The sequence below is a fragment of the Falco naumanni genome, chromosome 1, assembly GCF_017639655.2.
Source record: "Falco naumanni isolate bFalNau1 chromosome 1, bFalNau1.pat, whole genome shotgun sequence".
In the NCBI taxonomy this organism is placed as follows: domain Eukaryota; kingdom Metazoa; phylum Chordata; class Aves; order Falconiformes; family Falconidae; genus Falco; species Falco naumanni.
In genome coordinates, this window is record NC_054054.1 from 102861038 (window position 1) to 102876261 (window position 15224).

General features: G+C 46.4%; 2 long non-coding RNA genes across 4 annotated transcripts in view; both read right to left on the minus strand.

The window, feature by feature from the left end:
* Positions 1-936: 936 nt before the first annotated feature.
* Positions 937-11319, minus strand: LOC121082769. The gene is made up of 5 exons (XR_005826109.1): positions 11011-11319; positions 9124-9254; positions 3947-4134; positions 2720-2814; positions 937-1411 (listed from the first exon to the last, which is right to left on the minus strand). It is a non-coding gene; the product is annotated as an uncharacterized LOC121082769 (long non-coding RNA).
* Positions 11320-13164: 1845 nt separating this feature from the next.
* LOC121096818 overlaps positions 13165-15224 on the minus strand; it is a 28230-nt gene continuing 26170 nt past the window's right edge. For all 3 annotated transcript variants that reach the window (XR_005830696.1, XR_005830695.1, XR_005830693.1), the window contains one exon: positions 13165-14857. This is a non-coding gene — a long non-coding RNA (uncharacterized LOC121096818). The remainder of the gene's footprint in view (positions 14858-15224) is intronic.

Genomic DNA, 15224 nt, shown 5'->3' on the forward strand with positions numbered 1-15224 from the left:
TCTTTTGACCTATCAGTCAGGTGCTTTATATCCCTGTTCCCTGTCCAGCTACTTCTGGTCTTCTCGTTACCTGTTGCTGGGGGTCTGGGGGAGCCACTGACCCTCCCCTCAGCTCTGGCCATCCACAGTGAATTATCTGTGTGAAAACTCTCCTCTGTCAAGCTGCCAAATCTTTTGCATTAATCCTGAAAATTACAATTAATGAGTGCTAAGAGGATCTTTCCACCTTTATATATGGCTCTATTCAGTTGTAATGATCCCTGCTGCCCCATCAGCATCTGAAGCCTCTCATGGTCACAGCTTTTGGCTCTGGGGCAGGGCAAGGCACCCAGGAAAACGCAGCATGGCTGGTGGCAGTGGGGCTGCTGTTTGGTTCTGCTAGGTATCCTGGGGTCAAGGATCCACTACACCAAAGATGGGAGAGACTGAGTTAGTAAGAGCCCACGGCCACTGAAGATGGGAGAGATCTGAGTTAGTAAGAGCCCATGGCCATCGAAGATGGGAGAGATCTGAGTTAATAAGAGCCCATGGCCACCGGAGCATGGGATGTCACCCCTATGAGAAAGGTCATGTCAACACTTCTGGAGTTCCAAGTAATTATCCAGATTTTCTGTGATCTGCTGTAGGTGAAAGCTGGGGCTGGTAAGGGGGTTGCTGCAGGTCTACAGCCCCACTTTGGCTGGCTGATATGACAATGTGCAACAACCTCACTGAGGCTCTGGAATTCAATTTTCCAAGCATGTTAATGCAGCTACAGAGACTTGGCTGCCTGAGGACTACCAAAAATTTTTAAATATGGTATTTTTAGTTATTAAGAACTAGAATTGGGAATCCCATTGACATGCAAAGTCATTACCCCTAAGTGTGAACTAGAGTTCTCGGTCAGGTGTGGATCAATTAATCCCCTGACGCAACAGGGAAATACTTGTTGTGATCTTTAAGATTCAAAGAGAGATCTGTCCATATTTTTAAGCACAGATATCGCCATTCTTGCATGACAATCCCATCTCCACTTGAGCTGCTGAACAGTCCCAGGAAGCATTTCTCTTCTTCCTTTTTTTTTAATTTGCTGTGACCAGCAAAAAGCTCAATGGGTGCTCAACCTTCACCGTGCAGTGAGTAACTTCCCCAGCCACCAGCAGCCACTGCCTCTCCTTGATTCACTACTCAGAAACTAAAGTATCTCCTACAATTCAATGGGCTGCTAAGTCTTGTGCTTCTACTTTCACAAACCTCTTCATTGACATTTCCTCTTCAGGACTATTTATCTGACACACTCCTTTTTTCCCCTCTGTGTGTTCACTTGACTCCAGGCTGAGTTTATACAAGGCACTTCACCGTGAATGGAGTATTTGTGCATTTCCCGTTTTTCAGTCCCAGAAATAACCCTGCAGAAATCACTAGAATTACACTGGGGAAAAAAGCAACAGATGTCACATGAGAAACAAGGTTTCTTTCTTTATTTCCTTAGAGGGGAAATGTTAGATAACTAACTGCTTCCCCGAGTTAATAATTTCCACTGTCTTCAGTGGAATTATTTCCCATTTGAACTAATAATGAATTGAACTTGTAATTCCTGGGTTTAATCTATAAATTCAACTAGCAGCTCTATGAGGTTAAGGACTTTTCCTCTCACTTTCAACGTTCTTTAAAATCAGAGGATGCAAACACAACCTGAAGATGACATCTACTACTACAATCTACTACCCTGAGCAGCACCTACTGGCACGATCTCTGTCAGTATAGGTGGGTACCTATAGATGGACAGGTGTCTGCGTGGGGCAGGGTTACCCGGATTAGCCCAGCACCCGGCAGTATGGAGCTGGTCAGGAGCGCATGTCCTCATACTATGCATTCACACAATTTCAGGCACTTAATGGACTTCTAGACTCAGTTGGAGACTAGAGCTGCTGCTGTCACATAAAACTGTAACGATTTCAAGGCGAAGGAAGACATTTCACAGTAGTTATTGGTGACACTAGAAACATCAGCCACGTCCATACGCCATATCCAGGGCTGCATGCAGATGCACAACGTAGCTCTGCTACCAGGAGTTACACAGCAGTGCTGGTCCAGCACGACGTAGCTCTGCTACCAGGAGTTACACAGCAGTACTGGTCCAGCAACCTGGCACAGTGTGAGAGCGCTCGTGCCTGCACCGGTTCCTCCCGCGTTCGTCTGGCTATGCCCACACGGCCATGTGTTGTGTGACACTCACAGACCTGGCTAGTCCTATTCAATCACAAATCCTGCACAGGTAACGGAGGCTTTAGTAGGAGAATTAAAACAGAGGACATTCAGTTCAACAGTGAACTGTGTTGAAGGTCTGAGCCTTATGAGCAATGCCCTCAGAGCTCCAAGCTTACCTGAAGCAGAGCATTTTGGTGGCATTTGACACCAGTGTGTTCCCGTTAGTGGAGTCATCTACTGGGGTCACAAATGCATGCTAGGAGAGCTGAATGATTATAGAGAAAAGGCCAAGTGTGGAAATGGCAGTATTCTAAGAGGTTTGATTTGCAGAGACTTAAATACTATGTGGGAAACAGGTGGGATGGTGTGCACCTAAAAGATGTTGGATTTGGGATGGAGCAGGAAAGATGGCAGCAGTTACCTGACAAGTACAAAGATAGCAGAGATCATCTCAAAGAAACTTTATAAAATTTATATTTTATGTAAATTATAAAATGAGTCATTATAAAATGAGTTTTGTGCTACTTACTATGAAACAGCGATTCGGCCTTTCTTGGATGGAGATCACAGATGTGAGAGCAGGAGGTTGAGGAGAACACAGTGCCCACCTGAAACTGCTGGGTCCTGGGGAAGTGAGACAGAATTTGGCCAGTGGCTCCTGAATACAAGTACCACCATGGTGATGGGATCTAGTGTAACCACAAGATGGGCGATGGATTTAACACATCCTTTGATGCAAGAGGCCCTCTCAACACAGAGCATCGCTGTGCCCACTGCTCCAAAAGGAAACAGTGGTGTCTGTAAGATCACCAGCCTTCTTTACCTCCTGGCACTAGTTGTTTGGGTTGCGCGTAATTCCTCCTAGGAGAGGGAAAAATTGACTCCTTCCTGTGAGCACGCTGAAAAAGCATTTGTGGATGGAGGTGATGCTGGGATGGTAAAGCTAATAAAATCAGTGGAGAAACAGCATTTAGCAGCTGGGAGGGGAAGGAGGCATTTTTTTCAGGAACACACAAGCTCCTGCTTTGATGTTGCATTCAAGCCAAAGCAAGGGCATGTTTTAAATTCCCAGTAATTTGAGTTTCTTTTTAAGTTCCCAAGCCTGGCTGAGCTCTTAAAGACAAGAGATCTTGCTCCTGGGGTTGGCTTTCCTAGGCAATCGGAGCTCTGCTCAGAATACTATTTAAATACCAATTATTGTAATTCTCGGCAGAAATATTACAGGCATTCAGATATTTTTTTTTTAACAGCCAAAGGGAGACATTTCCAGCATCTATCAAACCTCTTTTATTTTAATCCACATTAAAATCTCTTTCCAGAAGGACTGGGCAATAGAGCATAATTTATCATTATGGTTTAAAGAGTTGTCATGGCTGCCCCGTGCCAAGCCAACCTGTCTAGAGTAACCTTCTGGGGGCAGAAGGATTGGCTGGAGAGACAGAAGGGTATTGAGGTTAACAAGTAATGGCGAGTAGGTAGGTGGGAAGCAGTAGAAGCGATACTCCATGCTTTCCCGCAAGGAGCAAATTCCCCATCTCCCACATTGTGGGGAACACCCCCAAATCTTCCTCTGATTTTATCATGGAAATGAGCAAGCAGGGCCCACTTGGGACTTGGCTGGCACCCAGTGGGCAGCCACACCAGTGAAGAACTGCCGTGACGCTGGAGTATCTCCCACCTACAGTCACCCCTCCACGAGGCCCCGGCAGTCCTCCTGCTCGCCCTGACGGGCAGGAAACCCAGAGCTCTTTGGTACCTTGCCTGCTGAGACCCTGTGTCTGAAGAACTGTTCTTCAGGGGGGTGAATGGGTCTCCTGCTGCCGAAAGTCATTGTGACGTATGAAGAGACTGCTCCAAAACCATCATTTTTGTTTCCTTCAAGGGCTGCCATCAAATCAGGGCGACTGCAATGAACGTCCTGGCACAAACATTGAGTCAAGGGTCCTGCGATGAAAGTTGTACTCGTTAACAGCCAGTACTATGAAGAATCGAAAAACAGATGTTAGAGAAGAGCTGCTGTGTTATACAGAAAAAGGTGCACTTGTAGCTCACTCCTCAAGCCAGGTGATGTCATGGACGTTGGCCACAAAGTGCAGGGAAGGAGCCTGCTCTGCTCCTGGTCTGTGGAGCTGCTGCTTCCCCACCCCAGCAGGACCCCAGCTCCTGGAAGAAATGGGGCTGGTGAGCCTGAGCTTTCCATCCAGCTGCCTCCTCACCGCCCCTTCCCCCCAACAGCTTCGGCCAGACACCCAGTCTCACCCAAATCTGGTAGAGGCAGGGGGTAAATATGAAGCCCGTGCAGGTTTTGGGGGAATCACGGTAATGGTGAGATCCCCAGAGGATCCCACAGAAGGGAAGCAGCACGGTGATCAGTCCGGGGGGCGCCTGCTGGGTAGGGGGACAGGGAGCGCACACACACTGCCCACCCTTGCAGGGGCTGGCACCCCGCAAAGTCCTGCAGGGATGCGCTGCCATGGGAGCGGGATGTTCATGGCATAGGGAGAGATTCGAGCTTTGCAAAGAGGAGAAGACTTTCCAGTCACAGGGGCAACTGCAATGTTGGAGGCAGGGTAGGGAACACAAATCCCTTGCTCATGTGACAACTTGTTATTTTAACACGACAAAGCAGCCCAAACTGGAGAATGCGAGTCCTGCTCCTGCCTGAAACCCCATCAGCAACTCCCCCCGCTGTCTCCCAGCACTGGGGGGACCAGTGCCGGTGCCCCCAGCCGCTTTCCCAAGATAAGCAGAATCTATAGCTCAAGTTAAGCTCAAAGCTGTCTCTTTTCCTTCCTCTTCTTTCTTCAGCTGCACCCATTGTAAACTGAGCACAGCTGTGGTTCTGGCCCTCAGACTGTATAGGAGCTATAGCAAAGTGTTTAATGTATTCTTAGCTTTTAAAATACTATTCATCAGCTGCAATCAAAGAAGGGAGCCAGCATCATGTTGCCAGCCAAATTAATCACAGCTCCCCCATTCCCTGCTCCACACACACAGTCACGTTGTGTGCATCCGTGGTGGTCTCGAGACCACAGTTTAGCAGACACTGGAAAAGGCCAAGGTGGTAAATGTAAATCCTGGCTGCTCTTAATCATGTTCGTAATGACCATGTCATCAATCACAGGCCTTCTCAAGTGCTCAGCAACCACAGCCTAAGGGTATATTTTTCAAAGAATTCAGTTCAGTGAGGTCTCTCAAAAGCTGGGTCACCAGTCTTCCCACTCGCATGGGAGAAGGGCTGCTCCTGCCTGCCTGGCACTGACAGTGCAAGTAAGCTCAGCATCTCCCTCAAACGCCTGACTGCAATGAGTAAAGTCAATAAAATTCATGCAACTGAAAATTTCACTGACCTTTAGAAGAAAACAAACTAAAGAAAAACAAAACATGGCAATGGAACAGATTGGGAAAAGCACAGCTTTTCTGCCATTTCCCTACTCTTGGTATTTTTCACCAGGGACATGGTCAAAACACTTGAAAAATTCAGGCTTTCAAACTTCCTAAAAATGTTGGAACATTGGGAACTAATGAAAATTTTAGTGGTTACAGATTTCTCCTACAGAACTCCAACGGACTCGAGACCTCCTGGCTACAGACACATAACATGGAGATCCTCGTGTGAAACAAGCCACACGCAAGCAGTACACATCCCAAATTCCCAGAAACGGTACAAAACAAGCCACACACCAGTCACCAGACACCATCATCTCCCACCTCAGCAGCAATGTGTTGGGCACGGCGTTTACATCGTGCCCCATTGCAAAGCCGATTGCGAAGCCCATCCATGAAAATATTAGAGACATTCAGTGCTTCCACAGAATGCCGGTTGTGCCGTGCTATAACAATGATTACATTTCACACCCCAGACAGAACTGCATCAGACCTGCTTGATGCCACTGGAGGAGCTGAAGGAGGCTTTAACACTTTGAGGAGAGTTCAAGACAATTTTATGGAAGCACGCCTTGGGGAAATTGAAATGTCAAGCATAATTTGGCACTTGAAACATGAAGGAGAGAGGCTTTTCATTTGTTTTCATCTGCATCTTCCCCTCCTCTGAACTGTACATGCTCCATTTCCTGCTCTTCCCTATGCTTTCGTTAGGCAATGCTGAAATCTGTTGGATTTGAGGAATCTCCAAGGATAAACAAGTACCTGGTATTAACCTGCTCTGTAAAAGTCAGTTTGACATGTCTCACTATTCTTCCATTCTTGTTAGGGAAACTAGTCCAAAACAAGCTTTTCCCCTGTTATCTGTCTTTTCCCATCCACTCATTTGATCTTTGATGTAAGACTGGAGGATTGGTACTCACTAGTCCGATTCTTAATAGGTAAGGGGGGGGGGGGGGGTCACTTTAAAAAAAAAAAAAAAACAACAAAAAACATTTGATCAAGGTTTCAGCCTGGGACCTGGTCTCTGGGGTTGCAGACACAATCCAGCAGCAGCACTGCTTCAGCTGGGTCTGGGCAGGCAGCAGGAAGGCACGGGGCACTCAGAAAGACTGGGAAACAGATGAATTTGTTCATCCCCTAAAATAGAAGCGCTCTCATAGCTGTCAGCACGAAAGGTAACAACAGGAGTTGGCAAACAAGCCTCTGCTAGGTGCAGCTCCTGGGAATGCTGATAATGTGTTCTTGGGAGATAAATTTTTAATTCCCCCCATCATCTGAGTAATCTCTGGTGAGACAGAGCACAGAGCCCCACGACACTCCAAATCCTTCCCACAAGGATTTTCCATTAGGCAGCACTCACTTGCTGCATGGGAATTTTCTTGCACCAACTTTGCAATTTTAACTGACGTTCATTTTTAGAGAAAAGCCAAAACAACCTTTGATATTATAGAAACATGTTAATTTCCGATATCGTAGCAACTTCCTTAAAAATAGTCTCGTTGCATAGCCATCGTAAGATATAACTTACAAGAAACACAAGAGTCACACCAATACGAAACATTCCAACTTTGCAAAGAAAAGGGTTTAATCAACTTGAAACATGGTTTGAGTTTAGAGGGTTTGGGACTGTAATTTTTCAGGAAATTTTTGTTCAAACGTTCTAATTTTTTGGCATGAGGATAAAAGTGGCTTTTAAGAATTCCCTGTAGAGTAAAAGAATACATTTACTACAAGCCTTGGAAGTAACCTTAAGTGACCAATCTCATTTCCATCTTTGACAGGGAGCTGCAAGGTAAAGCACATTTAGTGCGAAATCCTGGCTGAGTTTTGCCTAAAAACAGAGGCAGTAAAATCAGCAAAATTTTTCTTTTAGCTCAACAGGACAATTTTATGAAGTATCACTTAAAAGCCCCTTCAGCAGCACTTGAGCAGCTCCTCTCACCTGGGGGTGCTTGCTCCATCAAATGACCAGTGGTTTTGCATGGCTTCAGCGGCAGGAATGAATTATTTCAGGGCTTCCCTGTGTCACTGGATGCAGAGGCTTTACACTGATGACTGATTTATGTCAGTGAAAGTGGACTGGATTTGAAACAAAATCCATTGATTTTGCATCACCACTTCACCCTAGCCCTGCCGCCAGAATTAATGCACGGCAGATGAAACTGTGGCTCCTCGCTCCTCTCATGGAACCCCATCGCCCCCCGTACGCCGGGGCTCCCCTTCATCCCCCTGGCAGCTGCCAGAGAAATAACACTTAGGGCGGTGCACACCCAGCCAAACCCCCAAACCTGGGCTTCACACATCACCCTGCCGCAGACAGCAACCCCCTTGGGCAGCAGCCCAGAGAAGCATCGAGCATTTGCCTAATTCCTACGGGAACCAGCCTTTCGGGGTGTTTCTAGAAATCAGCCACAAGCAAAACCAGCAGCAATGACAACACGGACCCCTGCACGCGTGGGAAATGTCCACGAGAGCCCGTCTGCAGGGCAAAGGTAAGTGGAAGGATCTGAGGTCCCACCACCCTGCCGTGGTTCCCTGTATGGAGGGGAAAAACCATTTTTCTCCGTGAGGCAGCAGGTTGTTTTACACCAGTTAAAAAAAAAAAAAAAAGTCTTTTGGGTATCGCTGGTAGACATGGCCCTGGATGCAGTACTTCATGGCTATCTTGTGAAAAGGAAAAAAATATAACCCACTTCACTGGTTAAGGAGTGTATTCCTCCTTGTGGGTAGATAAGATATCTCTCAAGTGAATTACTCTAGTATTTATTATGTCAGATTATACCACTTCAGTTACTGGTTCAGATTATAACAAAACTGGAAAAACAACCACTTACTAGATATTAATTTTATCTTACAGGTTCTATTGTAAATGGGACACAGGACCCTATGTATATACTACAATCCTTAAAATAGCTCCATCTAAATGCAAATGTGGACCTCTGCCTAACACAGAGCTGAAAGCCTTCCCATTAACACGCCAAGAGATAGGGGAATTAATTTAATGCTTAAAAATTCCCAGGGATAAGAGGAATTTCTTCTGTTCATATCTAGCATCATTTTCTCTTCATGACCAAAGCACCCATAATATGATCATTTTTACCTTTCTCAAACTTACTGAGAAGGCAGCACAATCTCTCTATAGAAATTGCTTTACAGGCTGCACTCTACTGACCAAAGTGCAGGTATGTGTGTGCTTGGTGAGGGATGCCGGGGAAAGACAAAAGACAAAGATGACTACAGTGCGGAAAGGTTGTTGGGATTTGATTACTCATCTTTGCAAAGTAATCAAAAGCAGGCAGTGCTTGACAGCATTTGCCTCTCACCAGCACCTTCTTCCCTACCTGCTCCTCTAAGCCCATCAAACACAGGGAGCTCCCTGTGTACCTCACATACTCACGCAGTGTGAGATACTGATTTCTCTTTGGATGACTTCAGCTCTTGCTCAGTGGCACGTGGAAGGTGCACATGGAATATATGTAATACAAATTTCCTCTGCAAGAGTATTTTCGGGGCGGGGGGGTGGGGAGGGAAGAGTCATGCACTTACTTGCACGTACATCTCAGTAGGAAGAAGCATCCACCTTACTACCCACACCATGAGGGTCTGGAACAGACATCTCAGAAGCCACAAGACTGCCAACCACTACGTCCGGAGGTAGGAACATCATCATGCAGAAGCTGGACAAGTGAAAGAAATATTCAAGGCACTTGAACAGACTTGTACTCTGAGGTACGTCTCTTTCTCTAAATCAGTTCAGCAACCAAACACATTGCTGACAACGAGGTTGTCTTGATGTGAATGATAAATTACTGTTGTACTGACAGGGAGTAACAGAGAGTTACATCTCTGCAGGTTTGCTTTTGGATTGGTCTCACAAGTGACAGGTTGAACTTACCCCAAAAGCCCCTCTAGCAGGGCGCTGGGACAAGGAACCGAAGTGTTTCTGATGTGTTGTACATCACACAGCACTCCCCATTAATTTCTTGGGGCTGTTCTTATTTTCTGTCAGTAGCAACAGTTTTGTGCCCGTGCTGAACATGACTGGCCACTGAACTGCTCCAAAGGTTACAGCTTTCACAGCTGGGAGCTCTGCAGGGGTGCCAGAGCTGGCTCCTCTCAGAAACATGGACATATTTTCAGAGTAATGAAGACATTTCTTAAGCTTTTTTCTGTCTGGACCTTGTATTTCAAGTGCTGAGTATTTTCTACGCAAGAACACAGTGGCTGGGTCTTTTGTGATTAATCATTTGCAAGATAATGCCCTAAATGGCCTAAGAAAGAAAAAGATAACTTCTCAGGGCAAAGGGATGTGCCTCAATTTAGCGAACTCCACAGCTCCCGAGTACAGAGCCAGTGTTGCTGATCATGGAGTTTCCTTTGGCAAAGCTAATGGGTCTGATCTGGCCTTTGCTCATCAGCAGCATATAATAGTGATTTAAAGAGACTTGTGAATTTTGGGAAACGAAAGACTCACTGCAGCTGTAAACTGATGAAGAGACCACTACAGACTGAAAAGATGGTGTAAAACTCTACGCCTAAGTCACTGTCATAAAAACATCATTTCCCCCAGACAGCTTTTGTTACTTCATGAAATACAACACTTTCCAGTTTATTCCTGTAATCTATAGAAGCTTTATGAAATATTGACATTACTGGCATTACTGATATTCCCATGGTAATTATCTTTCATAATAATTAAACAACATGGCATGGTATCTGGTGAGGGTTGCTCCTGATAACTGACCTTTTAGACCTAATTTACTTTCTTCTACAGAAACAAACATCTCCTTTCAGAGTCTAAAAATTGCCATTCTCCCAAATGTTTACTGGACTTTATATTAACAAGGACATTATGTGAAAGCAGGATTCTAGTTTCTCTGGGCCTTAAGCTTTTTGTCTTTTAACTATTTATTTAGCTCAGATTACATCAAAATATGAACTGAAACCAAAGACTGTGCTTAATTTTATACTCATTGAGGATGTTTTTCCAAATGGGAAGCTATTGTGGAAATCCTCCCTGACCCCTACATTGCAAACATTTGCTTTGCAACAGAAGAATCTGGCCTCTCCCCATCCTCCTCAGTTTTTGGCCTTGTGGATTCCAGGTTTGGCTCCACTGTAGAGTAAAAAAATACAACATAAAGCCTTTCAAACAGTCGTTGCAAAGCACTCCAGCTTTACTAACAAGAGCTATTATTTATACCCAGGATCTAAGCTTGAAGGGATCTTGAAACATCAGAAGTAGTTGGTGAGAGCTTGAGACATTTTCAATGAGATGTGGGAGATAAAAAGAAGATACAGGAAAACCACAGGATAAAAGCTAAAGGAGAAAAGTGATCCCAAAATAGCTCTGTTTGGAGCGTTCTTCTGGAAGAGTTATTATACTGTTCAGTGTGGCAAAACATCAAAGAGGGAATATTTCAACCAAATTACTTGTGAGCTGAATTTCTCATCTTCTTCCAGATCATCACAACTTGCTGGTTTTCTTAACGGGGCCCTGTGGTCAAACATGGAAGCGTAGGGCTCAACAGGAGAGGGCTGTCTTGTGCCTCCAGCCTTGGCAACATGGGGACGGAAGCAGAACCATTAATTACGCAGCTGCCCTTCCCCAGAAATCCTGCTATTCCACTCATAGCCACATATCAGCATGTCCTGTAGCATTTTCAGCTCTGGCATTTTGCTCTGCAAGGGGCTTCCCTCTCCTTCCCATTTGCACACGCACACGGGCCCCAGCCCGGCAGGGAGTTTGTGCAAGAACCTACCTCCAGCCCCCACCTCGAGCCGCACCGATACCTGCAGGACTGTCAATGCTCCTTCTGCTGTGGACCTTGGCTGGCTCCAGGCCTTGATGAGGAACCGGCCAAAGTACCATAAATTTCCTCTATTGCTAAAGATCAGTGGTGTTTTATTTACCTTAAGAAGTTCTAGTTGTGGCTTTAAGCATGTGATGTGATGTGTTGAGCTAAGCAAGAGATTTCACATTTGAGCCCAGGACATTTTCCAAAGTGGACTTACAGAGCTCTCCGCCAGTGCAAACCCTGCTTCTGCATTCGTGTTTCCTCCTTGTGCCCCCCACTGCCTCTTGCTCTTGCCTACCCCTGCATTCATAGAGCAAGTCCTTGAGATTAACCACAATATGATTACATTTTAATTGAGGCCAGCTTAGTGTGGGGACATCCTTTTAACTCAGGAGGCCTCAATTCCACAGAACCATAATGAACTAATAATGAATGTGCTAAAGTCATTAAATCAAAATTCATAAAAGGGTGAATATTGCTTTCTTTTATAATAAAGCAATTAAAATCCCATACACTATAATAGATACTACTAAGGTGCACTAAGTGTTCTTTAAGGAGGTTAGTGTTTAATGCCACCACACATGAATTTGGGGATCTTTTCAAAATAGGACTGCTACACTATTAATAGATGATCAGAACTCTTTTCATGTCTTCTTTGGTTCAGCGTTATTGCCTGCTTTAAGAAATACCGGCATGATTTCATTAGTAGGTTTTGTAGAACAGTTAGTTACAGGAAAACATGACTTGCAGTATAAGTAAGCAACGTTCGAGCAGTGAAGCATGGTACCATTACAGACATGCTGCTTTCCCATTTATGTTCTTCCACTGCTCCTTTCACGTGACATTCCCCTTCGCATCTCTCGTGTTCTGTTTGGGGGGGGCGGGGGGGTAACTTAACAGCCCCAATTCACAGCAGCAGAGAAAGCGTGCGATGGGTACGGCTGGCTTGTTGCAAGTCAGGCCCGGCTAGAGAAGGAGTACTCCAGAAAAACCCATGTCCTGATTTATGATCACCTGCTTCTTTATGTGGTCTTTGCTCCAAGGAAGGCACAAATGAGAAGCCCTGGGATGTCACAAATGCAGACCTCACTGCCACAGGTATCGGAAAGCCAGTGGTTATGTATGTGGACTCAGAGAAGGAAAAGGTCAATTACCAGGTTTTTAGCTGCAGGTTCACCACGATGGTCTGGACACACCTTGTGGTTTACCTGGCCCTAAGGTGCTGCTCGGAGGTAGCTGATGGTGTGTGCTGGGAGAGGGCTGCTGTGCAGAAGCACACAAGTGGTGGCCCTGCCTGAGCCACCGCAACCAGGTGCCCACCGCGCCTGAAGTGGGGCAGGCTCAGAGCGCTGTGCTCAGTCCCCCGTCCCCCTCCCCTTGGCCCTGGCATGAAACACCCCCCAGATCCCAGCTCCACTACTCTGCTCCAGCTCAGCCCCGGCGGAGCAGCCACTACCAAAGACAGACCCCTGGGAGAGCTGCCCTCCCCGGTACCTGCACACCACAGACCCCTGCTGCCCAAAGCTCATCCTCCCAGGAGAGCCCCTTCCCTGAAGGGCTACAACCCACCCGTGCAACGGCTGAGAAGAAAGAAAAGGCACAAAGCCACTGGGGTCAGACAACCCCATCAGCAGCAAGCCAGAGCCACCACCAGCCCCCTGCTAGTGCCTGCTGTGCCAGACCTGGCTGCCTCCTGGCCTCCGCCCGGGAAAAGAGTCATTATTGTGCGCCCAAAGGCCGGGATCTAAGCAGAACACAGTTTATTGTTACTCACAAATTCACACAAGCAGCAAATGTTCTTCCTTTTAACAACACAGTCATGGAAACCTGAGACTTTGAAGACTGCGGAGGAAGAGAGACGATGGAAAGCACGTCCCAGGGCAGGTGGGCACGTGCGCCTGTATGAAAGAGAAGAACAGACTGGCAGAAAAAGAATTATTAAATAGTACATGGTGGAGTAGGGGATTATCTGGAGAACATGATATAAGAACAGACAGATTAAAGGAACACTAAATATTTATTACAAAGTCCTTCATATCATATGCAATAATACATGCCATAGCTGCTACTGAATAATACAGGCAACAGCCAGTTGCTGAGATTGCTCTGTGAGTTGGATAAAATAGAATTAGAAGCTTTTATCCACTGGAGACCACGTGCTGTTATACATAATAATCAAAATCACTCTGAAAAGGGAGAGAAATAGCTTAGTGATTATTGTAACAACGTGAGACAAAACACACGATGCCCAGGTCACGGCAGGTCCGTGTCGCTCGCAGCAGGGTGGGCAGGCACCGGACGGTCACAGCCCTGCTTCCCCCTGCACACTGCTGCTAGCTGAAGGGATGAGCCCAAAGGGATCCAAGGACTCCAGCCCTAAAAGGACAAAAATTGGGGGCTCCCGGTGACTCCACAGGCCAGTTCGTTGTATGCTGGCTTTAGGGTGAGGTACAGCATGTTTAAGCACAGCTGAAATTATTCTGGTTTTGTATTTCTGTACATGGGTCTGTCCTGGTTTCGGCTGGGATGGAGTTAATTTTCCTCTGGTAGCTGGTGCAGCGTTGTGTTCTGGATCTGGTGGAGAACAGCGCTGACAGCACACTGATGGGTTTGGTTGTCGCTGGGTCATATTTTTACTAAGTCCAGGACTTCTCAGTTTCTCAGGCCCTGACAGCGAGAAGGCTGGAGGGACATGGGGAATTGGGAGGGGACACAGCTGGGACAGCTAACATGAACTAGCCAAAGGGCTACCCCATGCCACTGAACATCACCCTCACTATATAAACCGGGGGGAGTTAGCTGGCTGATGGTGGTGAGCAACCGTATTCTGCATCACTTGAGGGCTTTGTCCCTTCCCTTTGGATTTTATTCCTCCCCCTTTTTTATCTCCTTTTCATTATTGTTCTTTATTTTGTTTTATTTCAGCTATTAAACTGTTCTTACCTCAACCCTCGAGTTTTACCTTTTTTCCCCATTGGAAGCAGGGGAGTGAGCCAGCGGCTGCATGGTGCCTAGTGGCCGGCTGGGGTTAAACCACAACGGGGTTGCTGCACAAGTGCGCTAGCACACTGTTTAGACAGTCTGACCCTAGACTTAGCAAGGAACAAAACATGTTATTGCAACCCAACTGTTTGTCTCACGAGCCCATTTCTTCTGTTCCACATACACCAGACCCTTTCAGCAGGCAGAGAGGATGTGATCTTGGGTTCCCTGGGTAGGTTAAAAATGAATTTACTTAAATGGAAAATCTCCTCGCTGTGGCAAATTAGCCCTTGACATCGACTCATATCTAACATGTTATACACAGGCAGGAAAAGAAAGGATTGTCAGAACAGAAGTAACCTGTCACCGTGCAGCTGCTTTGCATCTTCTTTCCGGAGCTGAGCCCCTCATACCGGTTTCACAGCATGGCCAGGAACTCCCAAAATGAGATTTCCATTTGGTTGTGCAATGATCACCAAGACCAAAGAGGTCCCTTTCAGCTGTGGGGGAAGGGAGAAAAGGGCTTGGGAAGCAAACTGTTTCAGGACTGGGACCTTTTAACCAGATACAGTGATTTTTTCAGAATTACTGCACATTAGTGGGTACTATCATGGAGGCAACTGGGATGGCAGTAAGACAGACACCACCACAGCCTGTGTGTAGCAGCAGCACACTACTACTGCCGATACCCCGGGAGCAGCCCCCCCATCACAGGACGGCACCATGCAGCAGTGCAAGCAGCTGCACCGACTGGCGCGGGCTGAGCCGGACCCCTGGCACACTGCGTGCAGGCTGCAGGCACTGCCTGCCAATATAACCCATAATAGTTAAAAAGGCCAGGTTCTCCGCTGGCTCAATTCCATAGAT